General features: G+C 42.7%; 1 protein-coding gene across 1 annotated transcript in view; it reads right to left on the bottom strand.

The window, feature by feature from the left end:
* fasn (fatty acid synthase) overlaps positions 1 to 10,537 on the bottom strand; it is a 103,008-nt gene extending 92,471 nt beyond the window's left edge. The window contains exon 1 of the mRNA XM_070857666.1: positions 10,338 to 10,537. The gene's annotated coding sequence lies outside the window, so the exon portion shown is untranslated. The remainder of the gene's footprint in view (positions 1 to 10,337) is intronic.
* Positions 10,538 to 22,630: the final 12,093 nt, after the last annotated feature.

Raw genomic sequence — 22,630 nt, 5'->3', positions numbered from 1 at the left:
AAGGATTTCCTTCAGTTCCTCCTTCTCGCTAGACCCTCGCTCCTCTAGTATTTCCGGAAGGTTATTTGTGTTTTCCTTAGGTGAAGACAGAACCAAGGTATTTGTTCAATTGATCTTCCATTTCTTTGTTCCCCATTATAAATTCACCTGATTCTGACTGCAAGGGACCTACATTTGTCTTCACTAATCTTTTTCTCTGCACATATCTATAGAAGCTTTTGCAGTCAGTTTTTATGTTCTCTGCAAGCTTACTCTCATATTCTATTTTACCTCTCCTAATTAAACCCTTTGTCCTCCTCTGCTGAATTCTAACAGCAATGTAGCAATTAAAGTATTAAAAAAAATTTTAAAACTTTCCATCCTTTTCTTTACTCGTTTTTCCACACAGGGTAGTGTTATTTTTAATCTACCTTTACAGTTTAATATTTGAAAACTATTGTTTACTGTCACGTTGCTCCTTTTTACCACATCCCTTGCTTCTCTTTTCTGCTTATTTTTCTGACTGCTCCTTTTTTACTGCTCTCTCCTGTTTGTCTTGTTCAGCACGCAAGGTCAGAGCCGGGATTGAAAGGTGGAGGAGGGGCTGCTCTTCAAATAGTGCCACAGAATTTGTTCACCTGCTCAGGCTCAAAGACAATATACCTGTAAATTTTCTGTTTGCCCAACACTAGTATCCTGTTCAAACCTAAACTGAGCTTTAAAACTCATATTCTATTGTTCACAAAGAGTATTTATTTCCTCTGCAACTTTGTCTGCCGCCACTCCTACCTCACTGTCTCAATACCAAAACCCTGATCCACACTTTGGTCACCTCTAGGTACAAATTCCCCAACACTCATCACCCCCCACCCTCCACCTTTGCTGGCCTCCTGTCGTCCACTATCCACAAATTCCAACACTTTGAAAACTCTGCTATCTGCATCCTGTGCCTCACGAGTCCTGCTTGCCCATCTCCTGGGATGATCAACATTGGCTTCCTATCTTCCATTGCATTGAATTTAAAATCGCTGTTCTTATCTTCAAATCCTTCCATGGCCCCACCCCATGTTAACCCTTCAGCATCCTCCGGCACCTTTGCATCCCTGGGCTCAGCCTTATATACAGTCCCCCTTCCGTCACCCGACCATCGGCACCTGTCGGCTCAGCTTCTCTCGTTGGAACTCCCTCCCAAACCCCTCATTGGTTGTTTGTGGGCCTCTGCTGAGCACAATTTGACTGTCACATATGTCCATAGAACAAGTGACTACACTTCAAAAGTAATTTATTGGGTGTTAAGGAGACTATATGGGAGTTCTTCATTTCTTTCAAATTTCTCAGTCATCTGAATTGGACACTTAAAAATGGTCATAAGTTTCTGTGTATGTTAGACACATGGCTGAACAAATAGAAAAACTGCTTCCATCTTTGCTTTTTTAAAACGCTACCTCCTTTCTAATGTTTATGCTCTCCATCCCTCATGCATAGTTGATCTTCTGTCTCCTCTGTGTCTGATCCTCGCTCATTTAATCTGCATGCCTGTCTAATTGTGTCCCTCTCTCACTTGTTGTACCTCCCGCCTTGTTCCGAGAACATCTCCCTGCAGCCTCCCGCTCTCACCGTGGGAGTCAGGAAGTGCCACTGTAAGGCAGGGACAGTGCAGTCCCCTCAGTAATGCAAAACTGGTTTAGTCCCGCAATAGAAAATAGACTGGGGCTCACATTGTAAGAAAGGTGGAACTCTCCTAGTTTTATGATTGATTCAGAAGTCAGCAGATTTTTTACATAGACAGGCCAACTAGAAGGGCAAGGAATGGCACAGAACAGGGACAGAAGGGAGGCAAGTTGGGTGGAGGAGAGGAGAGGAAGAAGCAGATAGGTCAGGTTGGAAAGATGCAAATTGTGGTGGCAGAATCCTGTATATTCGATTTTCCTCCTTGTATCCTGGTCCAAACCTCATCAATTACAAAACCTGTGCTCATGGGACAGAAGCACTGAAACCACAGCAAACAGCTTCAAAACTTCGAATGACGTTGTAATCATAGATGCAGCATTCATGTCCAACCGTTTCTGAATCACACACGTCAGGTCAAGTTTTTATGGTTATTTCTGGAAGTAAATGTTATCTGCATTAGCCACAAGAAAAATATCAAATCTAACATTAAAACATCAGCACATGTAGTCTAAACATTATTCTCAGTGCACTGATACGTTCAAAACTGCCAAATGTCTTCAGACGGACTAAATTATTTTTCAAAATTTAGAGATTTCTAGGCGACATTATTGAACACATGCTTGAACAGCAAGATATTTCACAGTGTGTGAGTAAATTAGTTAGCATATTTGCCATTTGCAGAATGTATTGATGAAAATATCAACACAAAACTTACAAGTTGTTATAATTATGCAATTTAGATGCAGTTGCTTTCAACTTATATTTTAGTGTCATGTCAATCGGTATCATATCCATATAAGACATCGCTGAACAGGATTTGCAGAGACTAATACTTTTGGAAACAATGTTAAAATTCCATTTTTATTCCACTCAACTTAGCATAAATAGAAGGCAAGTACAAAGTCATCAAATGTGTTAAAAGGGAAGTTAATTTATGAATGTACTAGTACGTCAATCGCCACAACTGCCCCTCTCTCCCCCCCCCCCCCCTCCCTCCCATCCCCATCCCCACCCTGGGCAGGAGCAAGCAGGTACAGGGAAATCACGATCCCCTTCATCAAGTCTAATACCCTTGAACTCAGAAAGCTGCATTCACTGATCCCTCTTCCTGGTCCTACTCTTCTGAGCCCCTTTCTTTTCTCTCAATCGAACCTCGGTAGTAACTGTCACTTAAGCTAGCAAATCTTTATTCTCTCCTAAAAGTGCTGATTGGTGCGGCGTTGTTGCTCCAAGGGCTCCAGCCACCCTCCAGTACACACTGTACTCCAATCTCCCATCAGTGCCTCACAGTTCATGTGTGACCCTAGACAATGAGTGCCAGCAGGGTATTTTACCACAGGGATTATCACAATAGAGCCAAATATTGTCCTCACCTATCTACACATATGCACTTTCCCACAGGAGCCGAGACCCTTGCCCTTTTTGTTGTCCTCTTTCCCAGGGTACCGAGGTCAAAATTAGCACCATGGGCAAGATCGGCTAACTCAGCACAGACCAGAGTTTGGACCTGGGCCTTCCTAATCTGTACGGTTCAGGGAATTTATTAACTCCGTCTTCAGGGCAGTTACTACCTAACAATTCTTAACCGTGAAGTGGCTTTTCCTGCAGTTCCATTTAGCTAGGGGTTTCTCCTGGTTCAGTTCAATGAGCATCCCCCGAATTCCATTTTGAAAACTTGGATCATTTTTGGTAAACTGTTACAGTTCATAAATTAGATCCCAATTAGCAACAATTCCCAATATAGTAAGTGAAATACAGAGCGTGGGCAATGGTGGTCTGTACTGCTGCCTTGTTTTAAATACAATGTAAAACAAAATGATACAATGTAACATCAGTATCTCTATGGGAACTAACAGTATTCCGACCTCCTCACCACATACCAGGGACACCAGATAATACAGCATTGAATTGAGCCTGAGAGAGAACATTAAGCTATTTTTTACATTTTCAGCACTCCCCCACTCTACTCAGTTTACAGACTGCATTACCTTCTAATTCAGCAATATTGTTTGTTGACTCAAAATGATTTAAAGAAAAATAAAGTAAACCAGCCATTTCGTTTGTCACTCCCCACCATTATCACACTCTTCTTTGATTCTCTTTTTAATTTTCTTTCAAAAACTATTTAATCGAGGAGGTTCGGTTGGACAGAATACACAAGATGTGTCTGGAAGAAAACCGTTTCCCAGTTAGATTTGGGAATATTATAGCGGCACCATAAAAGAGCAGAAAAGAAGAATTTGAAAGAAAAGCAAAGCCAAACATTAACCTTAAACTATTTACTGTTCTTTTTTTTTTCTGTTGAGACAATGAGTATAATTTAATCTTTTGCATGTTGCAAAAGGTCCTCGTCGCTAATTGGTTGAATGCCAAGAACATACCAAAGCTGCAGCCAGACAGAATATTCCCAACCTGTCCGACTCAGGGCTAGATCATCAGCTTTCTTCCTCGAAACTTGCAAAATCTTTCTGCACTTTTCCTGTTGATGTGCTTCTATTTAAATCTATGGTGTCCCACAGATGCCACCACATTTATTTTTTCCAACCTATATACACGCTGGAAAGTATAGCTATTAAACAATTCTTCTAATACCACTGATTGTGAAAATATAGGACCTTTCACAGTGGAAGTCAATTTTAGTACCATGTAGTGCACATACTATTGCCACTGGCCTCTCCTGTTTGCTCTTTAGATTCTGGCTCTATGATTGGATGAACTCAGACAACCCTTTGTGCCTCTCTGAGTTCTCTTGACAGGCCCATTGTAGCAACTGTTGTTGTCACCTTAAGAACAGTAACCCCAACTGCCCTACCTACTCTCTCAAAGACATACCTACCCATCACAGCTGTAGCAGACTCATTTCATCAACCCACTTCACTCATACAGTCAGGACAGCAACTAAAAAGTAGCCCTCGCATTGGTTCGGTTTCACAAAGCTTTAAGTTAACACTAGTTAGATAAATCCAAATTAATACATTTAGCAAGGAGCAAGTGACGGTAGCTGGTATATTGAGCCACAGATATGTTCTAACACAGGCTTACTGCACCATTACTGGTTAGCAGCTATTGGTCATCCTTTGTAGGAATTCTGCAACTTTAAGCCCTATACCAGGACAATAACATTAATGGCATGTTTCTTTCAATATAGCAAAACTGTTATAAAAACAGGTTAGTAAAATGTTCTCATATGATGCAGTTCAAAAGGAAGCCGGCTCCTTGAAAGAACTATTCAATTAATCACTGTAGCCGTGCAAATTTTTTCCCTTCAAGTATTTATCCAATTCACCTTTGAACATTACTATTGAATCTGCCTCCACCACCCTTTCAGGCAGTGCATTCCAGATCCTAACTACTCACTGAATTAAAAAGAGATTTCTCCTCATCTCACTTCTGGCTCTTTTGCCAGGGACATTAGGCATATACCGGACGTGTTAAGATGATGGCGATTCATTTATCTTCAGTTTAAAGGTCTACACTAAGATCATCAACATATACTGTATATGGTGCTCACTGATTTTGTGTCCTACTGAAGCATCCATTTGCACTCCAAAGACAGCAAACGATGCAAGAAAACTGAAAACCCCACTATCTCTAACTAATAACATGTGGCTAAAGAAAATACTCTCAAAATCTGCAGGGAAGCAATAGCATCAAGAAAACAAAGCTCGATAAAGAAAAAAAATCTGAAGCCTGGCTTCTGTTTTCAAACACTTTCATGTGGACAGTACGACTATTGCTAACTGCATCAGCAACAAATTGTTCAATGTCCCTAACCAAAGCTACCCTGCTGCATTCTAAAGTCACAGCATTGTGCAGAATTGATCTGAATTGCGCTTTGATTCGAGGCTAACTGAAACCATTCAGTAGAACTTTCCCAGCTCCTAGTAACGGTCTGTTGTCTATATAGAGAGAGATCGCCAATGTTCTCACACACGCTGCCTTAGCTAACTGAGCTTTTCCATTGTACAGTAACAGCAGACCTTAACCCTCATGGTTTTAGGGGCTCAATGCTATTTTACTGTGCATACAACACAATGAACATTCAGCCTCCCATTTTTACGAGCTGCTGAAAGCTCTGCTCTAGATCCCTGCAGAAAATGTTATTTATAAATTTAGTTATTTACAATTACATGCTATTTACACTTTGTCAAATAATGTTGTTCTGGGTATTGGGAGAAACAAACCTGTTTACTGTTATCAGTATAAAAACACTGGTTATAAAGTTAATCTACATTCTTCGCCTTAAAAGACTGTGAAAGCTAGACTGACGGTAAACTGAAGGGAACGTTATCAGAAGTATGCTGAGGTTACATATTAATTTACATTCATAGAATCTACATTCGCTGCATCAAAGTGAAAAGGAGTGACTCAGTACCTGCAAAATATTATTGCATTTTTCCTGTTGATGTGCTTCTAATTAAATCTATGGTGGCCCACAGATGCCATCACATTTATTTTTTCCAACCTATGTACACACTGGGAAGTATATTTATTAAACAATTCTGCTTAATACCACTGATTGTGAAAATATAGTACCTTTCACAGTGGAAGTCAATTTTAGTGCCACGTAGTGCACATATGTATGCCATTGGCCTCTCCAGTTTCCCGTTTAGATTCGGGCTCTGTGATTGGATGAACTCAGACAACCCTTTGTGCCTCTCTCAGAGTTCTCAGACAGGCCCACTGTAGTAACTGTTGTTGCCACCTTAAGAACAGTCCACCTCAAGAGCAGTAATCCCAACTGCCCGACCTACTCTCTCAACTATTTTGTTGTGAACAATTAAATCAAGTGCCGCCTGATTAAAGGGGGAGGCGGCGGGAACGACGACACCAAACACTTTGAAACAAGTGCCTCCTTATTTTTTTTGGGGGGCACTAAAAACACAAATTATACAAGTGCCCCCTGGCTAAAGGTGGGGGGGGGGGGGGAGGGGCACTAAAACCGTCACAATAAATAAACAACACTTTAGACAAAAAACATCAAATTAAAATTTGGTTGCCGGGGGTGATGATACACTCCAGTCCCTCCGGCGCCCACCTCTCACGGAAGGCCGCGAGCGTACTGAGGGACACCCTGGTTCAGATGTAACCGCGGAAGAGAGGCAGGCAGTCGGGCTGAATAACCCCCTCGACCACCCGCTGCCTGGATCGGCAGATGGACCTACTTTCTCAAAGACATACCTATCCATCACAGCTATATGGGACTAATTTCATCAACCCCCTTCCCACTTCACTCAACACCTACCACTACCCCCCTGGGCTCTGCCAGTGGATCAAAAATCACTGCCTCTCTCCTCCGGAATCTCTGTTAATCTGTGAACCAAGGCATTTTTCAACCACAACCTCATTGTGGATGTCATATTGACATTCTGGTTTTGACCAAAACTGGCCTATAGGAGGGGCAACACTTTACTTACACATCCTCTTAGCCTCCTTCAACCCCCACTTCGTTCTGCATCCACTTCTGGAAAAATGTTGCCGCCAGTCACTTCCAACAGGACTCTCGAGCACAATTCTGCCTAGCCTGTGACCTTCCATTCACCAGCTCCATTCTGCAGCTGCTGATTTGCACAACCAGTCCATCACGTCTACCTCCAATGCCCTTGTCCCCAGTGAAACCTTTACTCTCTCCCATCCTGATTGTTCCCCATGAAGTGACCACCATCTTTGCTCCCTCAAGTCCATGGAGCATAAACTTCAGTGTGCCTGTCACTATTAGCTATTCATCGCCAAATCTGGCTTGAACACACCAAGCTCTACCAGACCTTGCTCTCCTTTACCAAAATGGCCGACTACTTTACAATCATCCTAGAGGGAAAAGAAAACCCCTGGCTCCTTTTCTCGATTACCAGCAATGTCCTTAAACTGCTCTTCCCCTGCTCCATCCACCTTCACTTCAAACAATGAGCTTATAGATTTCTTCACCTCCTAGATCGTGATCAGCAATTCAAGTGTCTCTGCTGCTTCCCACTTTCCTCTGCCTATTAAGCCAAACCTCACCATCTCATTCATACCCTAGCATTGAACTCTCTTCTCTCTATAGTTACTCCCTCCCCCTAGCTGCTCCCTAATCTGATCTCATTCATGAGGCCTACATACTGCTTCCTCGACCCCAATCTCACCCCACTTCCATTTCATGCCCCTAGACATTCTAACTGTTTCCTTCTCTGCAGGCACTGTGCCCCTACCATTACTTCACCCTCATAAAAATTCTACCCTGGACCTTTTGTCCTCACTAATTACCATCCCATCTCCAACCTCCCTTAATTTCTCAAGTCCTTGAACATATTGTTGCCTTCTAGATCTGTGCCCACCTCTGCTGAAACTCCCTTTTTTGTCCCTTCAAATGAGGTTTCCTTCTCTTCCACAGCAATGAAACAGCCCTAACTAACGTCACAAACAACAGGTGGCTATGACCATGGTGCATGATCCCATCTCATCCTCCTCGACCTGTGCAGCTTTTGACACAGGTAAGTCACACCATCCTCTTCCAACACCTGTTGTCCAGCTCCATGACACTGACCTTCCTAGGTTCTACGCTCACCTATCCAAACATAGTCAAAGTAGCTCTAGCAATGGCTTCTCTTCCCAACCCAGCACCATCACCTCAGAGGTTCCCCAAGGATCCATCCTTGCCCCACCCCCCCCTCTTCTTTGTCATCTACATGCTGTCTCTCAGTGCGATCCAAAGCCGTGGTGTCAGCTTGCACATGCATGCTGATAGCTCCCATCTCTAGCTCTTCCTCCCACTGCCTCTGTGCTGTCAGACAATTTATCTAATATACCGTTTTTGATGAGTCGGATCTTTTTCCTGCAAAACATTTGGAAGACTGAAGCCAGTCCTACAACCTGCCCTCCCCTGTACTCTTGGTTTCTCTGAATCTGGCCTCTTTAGCATTCCTCCCTCCCTTCTTTAGCCACCTTGATCCGACTCTTTTGAATTCCATCTCCGAGCCCCTCTCCTTCTTTAAGACCCGTGTTAAAATCCACCTCTTTGTCCAAGTTTTTGGAAACTCTTCCTAATCTCCTCTGCCTAGGTCCCCATCTTTCCTCACATCTCCGAGACACCTTGGAACCTTTTATATGTTGAAAGCATTATATAAATGCAAGTTGTTTTTGTTGTTGTCAATAGTACAAAATATACAAGCTGAATATTCCTGAAGTTAAAACAGGCAAGCTTCTTTGACTTTTACATGTGTGAATGCAGTGGTTTTCATTTCTTTACAATTAGGATTTTTGTCGTTAAATAAAAATAGTACATCTGTCAATTACTGCAGTTTTAATGCCAGACAGATAGATTACCATAGAATGTTTTTGTATGTTAAATAGTAGTCAGATGATGTAATTATTTACTGTACATTACTTAACATTTGAATGAATGCAAAAAATATATTACACAGATCTGCGTTCAACAACCTAAATATAAACCAAGCAACTCGGTGGAACTCTGCCATGTAGATGTATTACATGAGAAGCAGCAACTTCCATTTTAAACCAATTATCGGCCATCTGCTCAAAAAATGAGCAGTATCCTTGGGCGAGATTTTGAACCAGGTTAAAAATATGTTTTAACAGCAGTTAAAACACATACTTTCAAGCCAATGATTGGGCTGGGCTAAAACGGTCAAAGATACTTAAGCAAATTTATGTTTGCATGTTATTATAGGTCTGGAAAATCCACAGAGCACAGCACAGCGAGGCTATAATCTTCAAGAAGTGTGTGCATGCAGACATGAATTAAGAGCTACTAAATCGATGAAATCTTACTCAGTAAAACTGAGCCTGCATTATTTGGCAGCCATTACTGTGACCAATGTTGCAATGCTGCATACTTCCTGATTTTCTAATGCAGTCTAGTTGTCAATTTCAGGTCAAATTTATACATTTGAAATCAAGCACCAAGTGGTGCCTTTTTTTTTCTCTCTCTCCCCCCTGAATATATTTCAGCCCACGCTACATTAAGGCCCATGAGATGGGAGCAGTGCACTCACACAATGACTTCACGTTCCCCCATCCCATTCCCTAGATGTTAAGTGGGAGGAGGACCTTAGCACATCGGAATGGTGAAATGCCTGCCTCCACCTTTGAGAAATTGCAACATGTCGTCCTTCCCAGCATCCGCAACGTGGAGACAGATCAGAGTGTGCTATATATATATACATATTTTAAACACTATACATACATCACACCCAGGTCTGAACCACCGAAACCCGTGCGGTTGATTTTTTTGAAAGAAAATACATCTTGAGCGTGAATTTACCTTCAATCGGGTATAGACAAACAGCCAGAAATAAAACACAACGATGAGTCCCTGTTAAAAAAATGGCAGCGCTGTAATCTTATCTCCACTGCAACATAATCAGACTAATCAGATGAGAGAGAAGCTTAGCAGCAGCGCCCTGGAGATAACCATTAACGCTGCGAATCAATTAACTCTTTTAAAGAATGGAAACACTGAACCTTTGTACAGTTCTGGGCAGCCCACTTACTCTCTCTCCATCAAGGTTAATGCGCCATAGAATCCCTTTGAAAGGAATGCTTCCCCCCTCCGAGTGAATATTTCATTCTCTCCCCCTCCCCTTCACCCTGCCACGATCAGTGTGACTGAGAGCGACCGGTATCCCACCTCTGTACACTCATTCAACCCGATCAGATATATCTAAAATAGCTAAAAGTGAAAGTCATACCTGCACTGTACTTGCTTTCAAATCCGAAAGATTGATTGCCCCGCCGTCCTTTGTTTAGAGATGTATTCAATGATATCAGTGCAGTATATATTTTTTTTAATAAATATAATCTATTCCCTCTGCGCTGCCTCGGGTCGCTCTCTCCAGAAGCTGGGCTGTGCTTCTCAATGCTTCTCTACATTATTTAAATGGCTGATTCGCCGGCTCGACACGCCACATGGTCTGACAGATTGGGTTTTCAGCCCAGTCCAATGAGAGGAGAGGCAGGGCTGGACCACAAAGCTCATGAGATGATCAACCCCCCCCTTCAAACGCCTGAGAAGACGCGATCTCCGTCGAGGTTACTACAGTTCATGTGCAACATCGCTCTACTGGTCGGGCTAAAAGGGTACGAGAACAGGCAGTTTACGATCTGGAACTTCAAACAAACGCAACCTCGTCCTCTGTAGCCCTGGATTGAAGCCAAATTAAGAGTTTGCAAGTATACTTTGCAGAGGAATAATTCATTGTAGTCAGAGAAAGGGAGATATCTTGTTCTCAAAATAAATGTATTTTAAGACCTCCAGGCAATACCTTTTATATATTATGTCTCATGGTTGCTTGTGAAGTGCATGTTTATTATTGAGTGCAGGTACATTGAGCTGTTTTAAGAGCTGCCGAGTGTAGAACAATGCGTGTCACCCTGGAGCTGGCAGAATACAGAATCTTTCTGTGATTCCACCAGTCTGTAATCCTGGTCTCCGACAGACCGGCGAGAGGTAGGTTCGATATGCAGGGAGACAAAATCAGAGGGCGAGTCAACCCAGCATCACTTTAGTACATGTACCAGCTCGTTAGAGAGAGGCCTGGGAGCAGCTTACCTTCCTGACTGCCCTCCCACCCGTGGAGGGCGGTGCAGCATAATGGGGAGAAATATGAGTGTAATGTGGGGGTGTAATTACATTCAATTGTTGGATCGTTACCTCTCTTTAATCATCTGTCCCACGATATTTTGGGGGGGATTTGAACGCAGAGGCTGGTTCTCTTGGCAACAAAGATCACGTGAACTTAGTTCTGAAAATGGCCATTGTAGACAGATTGAACTAATTCACTATTAGTTGCAGAGATGGGCTAAATGTAGTTAATTTTAGATTTGCACACATTTGCAGATCCTTTAATGAACTGAAATTAATCCTTGTTTTTTTTAATTTCATAATACTCCTGTGAAGCGCTATGGGCTGTTTCACAACCTTAAAGGCGCTATATAAATACAGGTTGTTGTTGATTCTGTGATATTGCCATAAGTGAAGCAAAAGCCCAGATTCCCCTACGTGCCCTCTTTGAATTTTCTGATGAAATGTGAGCTGAAAAGTAGAGTTGAAATATCTGAAACCAAATTAAACAATTATTTCCGTGATAGGGATATTGATTTTTGTTTTGGCATTGGAATACTTGTAACTGCCTAAAATGTTCTAACAGTACAGAATTATTGTAAGAATTAGGGAATGGGTGCAGGGGAAGATATTAACTTGTGGTATAATTGAATTGGTGTAATATTTAAATAAAAAAATTATACCTGTGTTTTTTTAATTTGCTTGTTTGGACTGACGACCAATAGCAAGTGATGTTAATGTCTCCATAATTTAACATCAATACCATTATTTTCAGGCTATGAAGTATAAATACAAGTTAAAAATGTCACTTATGACCAATTATCTTGAATAAATTGCACTTATGATTAAACTTCAGAAGACTGGACATTACACCCACGAGCCCAACTCATGTGCCCTGCTGTAATTCTTTGGCCCTTGGAACAGGTTGGAGATTATCTTTTGTCGGCTAGATAAAATTCTTTTGCTTTGATGTGCTCGTCAGCATGCTTAATAGCCTCCAAATAAAGCGACTGAGAGAGACATTCATACAGGTACATTTTATGTTGGCTCAGTATAGATTGCACAATCGTTCCCCATAGCGACACATGCCGCCTATCGAAATCCAGAGAGCTTGGGTGTAGGTTTAAGCTTGGGGATCCCCAAGTGCCAGGAGCTGCTGGAGTTAACCAGATAAACCTGCGTGGCCATCCAAACAGAGCACTGATAAGCTTCCTGCTGCATGTCCTAGCCATTAAAACATTGGCGTGTACAGTTATCTGGACCAGTGAGAAGAATCCCAGCCATCAATGACCGATCTAGCCCTCCAGTTTCCATTAGTGTGCCAAGCTGCCTAGTCAATCATCGACAGTGCCCTGCAGTACTATGGACCTGCCTACCAAAAACCATTGTGTAAGTATCATCACCATAAGGAATGCAGTGGTACAAGGTACCACCACCTTCTCGGGGAAACTAGCGATGGATAGTAAATGCGGCCTTGTCAGCATTTCCCACATCCAGAAAATAAAATGAAAATCCCCTTGGGTCATGGATTGGGCCTAGTGATTAACCTCCTCTTGCATGCTGCCTGACAGTGATCCTGACTCCTGGTAACCCATAGAGTTGCTGGTGCATGCTTCCTGAATTCAAATACAGAAAAAAAAGGTCAGTCGCAGAAACTGATTATGTCAGCTGTGGCTCAGTGGGTAGCACACTCACCTCTGAGCCAGAAGATTGTGAGTTCAAATCCCACTCCAGGGATTTGAGCACAAAAATCTCGTGCTGAGGGAATGCTGCACTGTCGGAGGTGCCATCTTTCAGATGAGACGTTAACCCGAGGCCCTGTCTGCCCCCTCAGGTGAACGTCAAAGATCCCATGGCACTATTTTGAAGAAGAGCAGGGGAGTTATCCTCGGTGACCGGGCCAATGTTTATCCCCCAATCAACATCACTAAAAACAGATTATCTGGTTATTATCACATTGCTGTTTGTGGGAGTTTGCTGTGCGTAAAATTGGCTGCCGCGTTTCCCACGTAACAGTGACTACACTTCAAAAGTACTACTTTGGCTGTAAAGCACTTTGAGACGTCCGGTGTTCATGAAAGGCGCTATATAAATGCAAGTCTTTTTTAATCTGTCTGAGCCATGCAAGGCTTCCTCCTCTTGAGTATTGTAAGTGAAAGATGAATATCTTGCCTTAACATTTCTTTTTTCTTTTTATATGAAAATTCTCCCCCCTCGGTCAATGGCCAGCACCCAGCTCACCAGGAATAATGGGTGGGTCACTCTCCTATAATGTGATTTTAATAATGTATATTCATACTTTTTGCATACCTCAATTCACAGTCTCTTCTGCTCACAACCCCCTAAAATTGAACATGTACCATATATTGTGGCCAAAAAATCCACTAATGATAAATGAAATGTTTTCAACAAGTGTACAATATATTTCAGACTGTATTAAGTTTCATGTTTGTGATTTATGACTTTGTACTATGTAATAAACAATTTCACTGCTAAATTCTTTATTTTATTAATCATGTCTTTTTGTAGCATTTACATTCCTAATTTTTTTAGCTCTTTTTTTTTGTTTCAATATTTTATATGGGCCTCTCCTCTCCGACAGGAAGTACAAGAGAGCGTCCTTGCTACTTTACATCCAAACGTGCTGTCCTTCCTTACAGGAAAATGCTTGGTTCAGTTCAAAGTCCTTCCATCTGATGCGTCCCTTCTACTAAGCTCCTGCTTCTGATGCCCCAGCTGAGTTTGGGAACGTAGCATGTGTGAATTGTAGGTACAGACTTGCATCTTGTCACTCAACAGTTCATATGGATTACCTTGCCGCACTATACTATAATCACCTTGAGATCGACTGATCTCATTGATTTATAATTTATTATCCAGAAATACAAGCAAATATTAGATAACCTTTAACAGAAAAAAAGACTGAGACTTTAACTTGGGATAAATTCAATTGTAGAATGTAGTCTCATAACTATTCCAGTATCTAAAGTTTCTGCAGAGTTTTCGTGATGAAGCTCTGGATTGGCTATCAACAGTTTTTGCTGTTGGCATGGATAGAGAAACTAATGGGAGGACACTTATACTGTACACGTTATAATGATAGATATGGTACAGGCTGCTTGTACTCTTGGATAATGCTACCGTTTCCCACATTACAACAGTGACTACCCTCCAAAATACTTCATTGGCTGTAAAGTGCTTTGAGACGGTGGTCGTGAAAGGCACTATATAAATGCAAGTCTTTCAGTGCTGTCAGCTACAGTTCTATGAGTGTGATATAAATGGGAACAGTTCTGGTCCAAAATAAACAGTACTCCACTTGGTTAGCATAGTAGTATAAATGAGACTTTGCTATAAAGGTCCCAGTGTACTACTCAACCATGTGAAGCTCCTAAATTCAATCCCCAGCTGAGTTAGATGATCACAGCAAGACTGGCAGTAGTATATGTTACAATAGGCATTAGTGCCCTTGGGTTAGGGAGTGATGGGGAATGGGGAAATATCAGCCAGTTTTCCCACTGCACACCGTCATTCAACGACACCTCCTGGATGGTATGCACATGGGGTGAGAACGGGATCAGATTCAGCTGTGACGCTCTCTGTAGTTGAATAGCCTATTGCATCTCCCTATCAAAGCTCACACAAGCTCACTGCTTGAGAGGCAGTGGAATACTGTAGTGCCACTGGAACTGAACTCGCTGTGAGTCAGCACCTGCCGGTGAAGAGGTGAAAAAATAAGGAAAAGAAAGAACACTAGTTACACTATGACGGATCACGCACTTGCTGAGGCAAGGGTGGAGATGGGGGATGTTACGAGGTGGAAATAGACGGTCTTAGTTATGCTGTGGATATGCGGTCGGAAGCTCATTTCGGGGTCAAATATGACTCCAAGGTTGCGAACAGTGTGGTTCAGCCTCAGACAGAAGTTTGGGAGAGGGATGGACTCAGTGGCTAGGGAACAGAGTTTGTGGCGGGGACCAAAAACAATGGCTACAGTCTTCCCAATATTCAATTGGAGAAAATTTCTGCTTATCCAGAACTGGATGTCGGACGAGTGGTTTGACAATTTAGAGACTGTGGAGGGGTTGAGAGAAGTGGTAGTGTAAAAGTCAGTGCAGAGCAGTAGTTGCAGAGAAAAGTAGAGGGTTTTTATCCCCTTACATTAATTTTTTTTTAATTGTAATAAAGCTTTAATAGGGCCTAAAAATAACCAGCCATTACTTTTAAACAGACTTTTAAACGTTGATGGTATACATAGACAGCGGAGCAGGAAGCTGTCAATCAAGGAGGAAGCTGAGTCAATCATGTAACACTCAGCCATTCAGAGAAGGAAGGTGTGGAGGTGTGGCAAGTCTGTCCAATCATGTTCAGCGGATGGGTGCAGTGCAATGATGGGCTGATGGGGTGTTGCTTAAAGAGGCAGGGCTTAATTTAAAGGGCCTGGCCAATGTGTTGCAGAAATCAGTACTGCAAAGCTGTGAACTGAAGCTTACCCTCGATCATTCACCTCCGAACACTCTGATGCAGTATCAGGGAACTGAAGGGTTACTAAAAGTCATTCACAGTACGGTCTAGCATTGGGGATACTGCTAAAACAGCACTGTCTTCAACATGAAACACATACATTTTTACAAATCTGACATTGTGTTAAAGTAAAGTAAACAATTTACTGCATGAATGCTAAATACTTGAAGGTTTAAATGTAATTTGCTGAAGGAAATTTCTTCCATAATGTGAGATGTCTGGGAGTGACTCAAAGGAGAGGGAAGCATCTATTTAATCCTGACTATTCCTTCACTGGTGCAGTGCTTCTGATTTGTGACCGTACCAACATGTGAAGAACCTCACATTCTCCCCACGTGGGCATCACAGCTGAGTCCGATCCAATTCTCCCACTCGGTGTACACACACATTGCTACAATTCAGGTTATTCAACCATTGTTTTCTCACTCAACCGATCTGACAAGAATTCAGAAGGGCTCCACACCCCTTGCAACCTGAAGTCTGCATCCTTCGCTTTCTGCCCATGAAGTAACAGCCACAATCTAAGAATGAACCCCGATGGCAGTAAATTACATATTGGGCGTTTACATGGTATTCCCATAATGTTTTCAGTTTTTTGGACATTGCTGTTCAGGCTTTTAGAACAACAACGCCTACGTATATTTAACACCTTTAACGTAGTAAAACATCCCAAGGATATCACAGGAGTGTTATTTAACAACATTTGACACCGAGCCACAGAAGGAGATATTAGGGCAGATGAGGTAGGTTTCACGGAGCGTCTTAAAGGAGGAAAGAGAGGTGGAGAGGTTTAGGGAGGGAATTCCAGAGCTTGGGGCCTCAGCAGCTGAAGGCACGACCACCAACGATCAAAAGTGGGGATGCTCAAGAGGCCAGAATTAGAGGAGCGCAGATATCTCGGGGGATTGTGGGGCTGGAGGAGATTACAGAGATAAAGAGGGGTGAAGCCATGGAGGGATTTGAAAACAAGAATGACAATTTTAAAATTGAGGCGATGCTTAACTGGAAGTCAATGTTGATCAGCGAGCACAGGGGTAATGGGTGGACGGGCCTTGGTGCGAGTTAGGACATAAGAACATAAGAAATAGGAGCAGGAGTAGGCCATACGGCCCCTCAAGCCTGTTCCGCCATTTAATAAGATCATGGCTGATCCGATCATGGACTCAGCTCCACTTCCCCGCCTGCTCCCCATAACCCCTTATTCCCTAATCGTTTAAGAAACTGTCTATTTCTGTCTTAAATTTATCCAATGTCCCAGCTTCCACAGCTCTCCTGAGGCAGCGAATTCCACAGATCCACAACACACTGAGAGAAGAAATTTCTCCTCATCTCAGTTTTAAATGGGTGGTCCCTTATTCTAAGATTATGCCCTCTGGTTCTAGTCTCCCCTATCAGTGCAAACATCCTCTCTGCATTCCACCTTGTCAAGCCTCCTCATAATGTTGGAGTCCATTATTAGGATATTTGGAAAAGCAAACTTCGATCAGGCAGAATCAGCATGGATTTATGACGGGGAAATCATGTTTGACAAATGTTCTCAAATTCTTTGAGGATGTAACGAACAAGATGGATTAAGGGGAACCAGTGGATGTGGTGTATTTGGACTTCCAGAAGGCAAGGTGCCACATAAAAGGTTACTGCACAAGATAAAAGTTCATGGAATTAGGGGTAATATATTAACACGGATAGAGGATTGGCTAACTAACAGAAAACAGAGAGTCGGGATAAATGGTTCAATCTCGGGTTGGCAATCAATAACTAGCGGGGTGCTGCAGGAATCAGTGCTGGAACCCCAACTATTTACAATCTATATTAATGACTTGGAAGAAGGGACCGAGTGTAATGTAGCCAAGTTTGCTGATGATACAAAGATGGGGGGAAAAGCAATGTGTGAGGAGGACACAAAACATCTGCAAAAGGACATAGACAGGCTAAGTGAGTGGGCAAAAATTTGTCAGGTGGAGTATAATGTTGGAAAGTGTGAGGTCATGCACTTTGGCAGAAAGAATCAAAGAGCAAGTTATTATTTAAATGGAGAAAGATTACAAAGTGCTGCAGTACAGCGGGACCTGGGAGTACTTGTGCATGAAACACAAAAGGTTAGTATGCAGGTACAGCAAGTGATCAGGAAGGCCAATGGAATCTTGGCCTTTATCGCAAAGGGGATGGAGTATAAAAGCAGGGAAGTCTTGCTACAGTTATACAGGATATTGGTGAGGCCACACCTGGAATACTGTGTGCAGTTTTGGTTTCCATATTTACGAAAGGATATACTTGCTTTGGAGGCAATTCAGAGAAGATTCACAAGGTTGATTCTGAAGATGAGGGGGTTGACTTATGAGGAAAGGTTGAGTAGGTTGGGCTTCTACTCATTGGAATTCAGAAGAATGAGAGGTGATCTTATCGAAACGTATTAGATTATGAGGGGGCTTGACAAGGTGGATGCAGAGAGGATGTTTCCACTGATGGGGGAGACTGGAACTAGAGGGCATAATCTTAGAATAAGAGGCTGTCCATTTAAAACTGAGATGGGGAGTAATTTCTTCTCTGAGGGTTGTAAATCTGTGGAATTCGCTGCCTCAGAGAGTTGTGGAAGCTGGGACATTGTCTATTTCTGTCTTAAATGTATTCAGTTTCTTAAATGGTAAGAGAATAAGGGGTTATGGGGAGCGGGCAGGGAGGTGGACCTGAGTCCATGATCGGATCAGCCATGATTGTATTAAATGGTGGAGCAGGCTCGAGGGGCCGTATGGCCTACTCCTGCTCCTATTTCTTATGTTCTTATAATTTCGATGAGATCACCTCTCATTTTTCTGAATTCCAATGTGTAGAGGCCCAACCTACTCAACCTTTCCTCATAAGTCAACCCCATCATCTCCGGAATCAACCTTGTGAACCTTCTCTGAACTGCCTCCAAAGCAAGTATATCCTTTCGTAAATATGGAAACCAAAACTGCACACAGTATTCCAGGTGTGGCCTCACCAATATCTTATATAGCTGTAGCAAGCCCTGCTTTTATATTCCATCCCCTTTGCAATAAAGGCAAAGATTCCATTGGTCTTCCTGATCACTTGCCTGCTCCTGAAACCCTCATCCATGCCTTGGTTACCTCTAGGCTTGACTATTCCAATGCACTCCTGGCTGACCTCCCACATTCTACTTGAGGTTATCCAAAACGCTGCTGCCCATGTCCTTTATTGGAGTCCATTATTAAAGAAGCAGTAGCAGGACATTTGGAAAAGCAAAATTCGGTCAGGCAGAGTCAGCATGGATTTATGAAGGGGAAATCATGCAAAGATGGGAGGAAAAGCAATGTGTGAGGAAGACACAAAAAATCTGCAAAAGGACATAGACAGGCTAAGTGAGTGGGCAAAAATTTGGCTGATGGAGTATAATGTTAGAAAGTGTAAGGTCATGCACTTTGTTTCATGTACAAGTACCCCCAGGTCCGGCTGTACTGCAGCACTTTGCAATCTTTCTCCATTTAAATAATAACTTGCTCTTTGATTTTTTTCTGCCAAACACTTTCCAACATTATACTCCATCAGCCAAATTTTTGCCCACTCACTTAGCCTTTCTATGTCCTTTTGCAGATTTTTTGTGTCCTCCTCACACATTGCTTTTTCTCCCATCTTTGTATCATCAGCAAACTTGGCTCCGTTACACTCAGTCCCTTCTTCCAAGTTGTTAATATAGATTGTAAATAGTTAGGGTCCCAGCACTGATCCCTGCGGCATCCCACTGGTTACTGATTACCAACTCAAGAATGAACCATTTATCCCGACTCTCTGTTTTCTGTTTGTCAGCCAATCCTCTATCTGTGCTAATATATTACCCCCAACCCCGTGAGTTTTTATCTTGTGCAATAACCTTTTATGTGGCACCTTGTCAAATGCCTTCTGGAAGTCCAAATACACCACATCCACTGGTTCCCCTCTATCCACCCTGTTCATTACATCCTCAAAGAATTCGAGAACATTTGTCAAACATGATTTCCCCGTCATAAATCCATGCTGACTCTGCCTGACCGAATTTTGCTTTTCCAAATGTCCTGCTACTGCTTCTTTAATAATGGACTCCAATAAAGGACATGGGCAGCAGAGTTTTGGATGACCTCAAGTAGAATGTGGGAGGTCAGCCAGGAGTGCGTTGGAATAGTCAAGTCTAGAGGTAACCAAGGCATGGATGAGGGTTTCAGTAGCAGACAAGCTGAGGCAGTGGGCGATGTTAGAGGGTCGAGGGAGCAGGAAGTGGGGCTTATGGACAGGATGAGCTCGGAGAGGACACAAAGAGATATCGGAGAGAAACTGGAGCATAATGCGAGTTCAGGGCTAGGGCATGGGGGAACCTTAGAGGAAGTTTAGCCCGGTGGACGAGGAGAAGAAAGGGAAGTGGCAGAGGCAGCTGATGGGATGGTCTCAATCATAGTGACAAAGAAATCCATGAGCTCCTCGCACTGTTTTCTCATTCATTCAGGTTAGGGAAACCCTTGCCCCTGTATGGTGCTGTAACATCTGTCATAGCTGGGTGCGCTGATACTGCATTGGCTTTGTTTTGCTTTGAAGCTCTTGTCTGATTGAGTAACTACAGATGATATCTTTTATTGGGATATTTATTCTCTGATAATACATCATACACAAGTGTAACTACATCTCCGACATTTTGTTCTTCTGTTCAAAGGAGACATTACTTTTCTAAAGGGAGATCTTTTCCCCCCCAAAATTGATCATCTCGAAATTCATCATCCCACACCAGATGTTGACTAACTAAATTAGGCTGCAGCCTATATCACTCAGGCATTCCGTTTGATTATCATTTGCGATGATCTGGTGAAAATATTTAGTGGAATTACTATCACTACACAATCTCTCATGTCTCGCAGCATAATTCAGTCATCCAGACAATGCTCCAGACCCTGCTGGACCAACAGTCATTCACTTTGCATCCCACCCTATTGCAATTATAACATTCAATGTCTCTAAAATCCGCCTCTATGATCAGTCCACAATTCGTAGCCTTTCACGTAAGAAAGTTTTATTTGAATTTTTAGCAGGTTCATTTCTGAGTTAAAATTTTTTTTTCTTGGCATGTGGGCGATGTTGACAACACTGAATTCATTGCCCTGAGAAGGCAGTGGGCCTTCACCTATAGCGATTGTTTGTACAGCTCAATGTCTTGCTAGGTCACGTCAGTGGCCATTAACAGATGACCACATAGAGGCACATGTAAGCTAGAACAGGTAGTCCCTTGGAATAAGGTATGTAAAATAAGTAAACCACTGAGCTCTTTAGTTTAAACTGCTTTCTGAAATCCAGTAAATTCTATGCAACCACAAAAAAGAAACGATTTCCGCGTCCGACTATTACTTTGAAGATGAAGGGTAATTCTTTGTTTCCTGATCAATGATATTGTTTTCATCAAACACCTTAGTCGTGATTCCGCAATGCAGCACTCGAAGTGGAGAGTGGAGCTGACAGAGATTGCATTTTTGGAAAATCATAAACTGTACACCTGCAATTTCTCGAAATATTCCCTGCTGAGATCAGTTAACTCCGCACAGACTAGCGATTAGACCTTGGACTTTCTAATCTGTGGTTTAGACCACTCTGTACTGTCTTTGCTCATTAATCAGGGAAGCTAAAAATATTGTTTTATCCTTTTGATATCTTTTCAGAAATAGCTAAAAGGAAATATAACAACATTCAAGATCACAAGATATTTAAGGTTGAAGGCGGCCATTCGGCCTATCTTGTCATTCATCCAGAACAACCCTAAACTTCCCTAATTGCTGCATCCAATTGATTCTTAAATGATTCCAGGGTTTTTGCCTCTCTGCTCAGAAAGCCATTCCTAGTGTTGATCACTCTTTTCATGTAGAAGAGAGTGATCCTAAAGTACATTTACGAGTTAGAACCTGTTTCCTCTCGGCCTAGGCCCACTGTTTATTTTAAAGTAGTATTCCAGATTAACCTTTTCCATACCATTTACTATCTTCGATATCTCTATAAGATTGCCTCTCATAGGCCTAATTTCCAAGCTAAAAGTCCTGGGCATGGATTTTCAGTCTGTGACCGCCTCTGTTCGTGCCCCGGAGGGGCAGTAATGGCTGTGGAAATGATTTCCAGCCAGACAGCCAGCTTCCACCACCCCGCCGGGACATTCGGTGCCGGTTTTGCCTGGGAGCTGAGCAGTACCGCCCGGGAGAGGCGAGCCGGTGTGCAACGCCCCCGGCTGCGACTGCATGGTGAAATTTGTTTGCAGCGGGCTCCATAGCGCCATAGTGGGACCGCCTGGGAAAACGGGCGGTCCGAGCTGTTCCAGCGGCGGTGAGGGAAGGAATGACTACACGAGGCAAGTGTGATTGTTTGTTTCGTTTTTATTTTTGCAATTTATGTTTATGTGGGGTGAGCAAGGTATTGGGAATGTTTTTGTGGTTTTCTTTGGAGATTTTTTTTTCCCAATGAAGCCTCTGTTAGGGCTCCAAGGCCAGCTCTTTAGCTCGAGATTTTCAGTTGCTCAACAGGCCTAGTGCCCGAAGAGAGGTGTGGAATGTCTCCCTTAGCTCTCCACTCCACATTCAGTGCCCAGCTGATGAATTTTGTGGCTGCAGACGTAAACCACTTTTCAACTTTACCGTCCCGCCGCCATTAGCCTCCAACCGAATTTGCACCCCCAAGTCTCTCCTGTCTTTCCTCAGACTCCTCACACAATATTTATCCCTCAATCAACATCACAAAAACAGATTATCTGGTCATTATCACATTGCTGTTTGTGGGACCTTGTTGTCTGCAAAATTGGTTGCCGCGTTTCCTACTTTACAACAGTGACTACACTTCAAAAAAAGTATTTAATTGGCTGTAAAGCACTTTGGGATGTCCGGTGCTCATGAAAGGCAC

Source organism: Pristiophorus japonicus, chromosome 16 (genome assembly GCF_044704955.1).
Source record: "Pristiophorus japonicus isolate sPriJap1 chromosome 16, sPriJap1.hap1, whole genome shotgun sequence".
NCBI lineage: Eukaryota > Metazoa > Chordata > Chondrichthyes > Pristiophoridae > Pristiophorus > Pristiophorus japonicus.
Note: the sequence above shows the minus strand (reverse complement) of the source record. Positions and strands in the feature narration are given on the sequence as shown.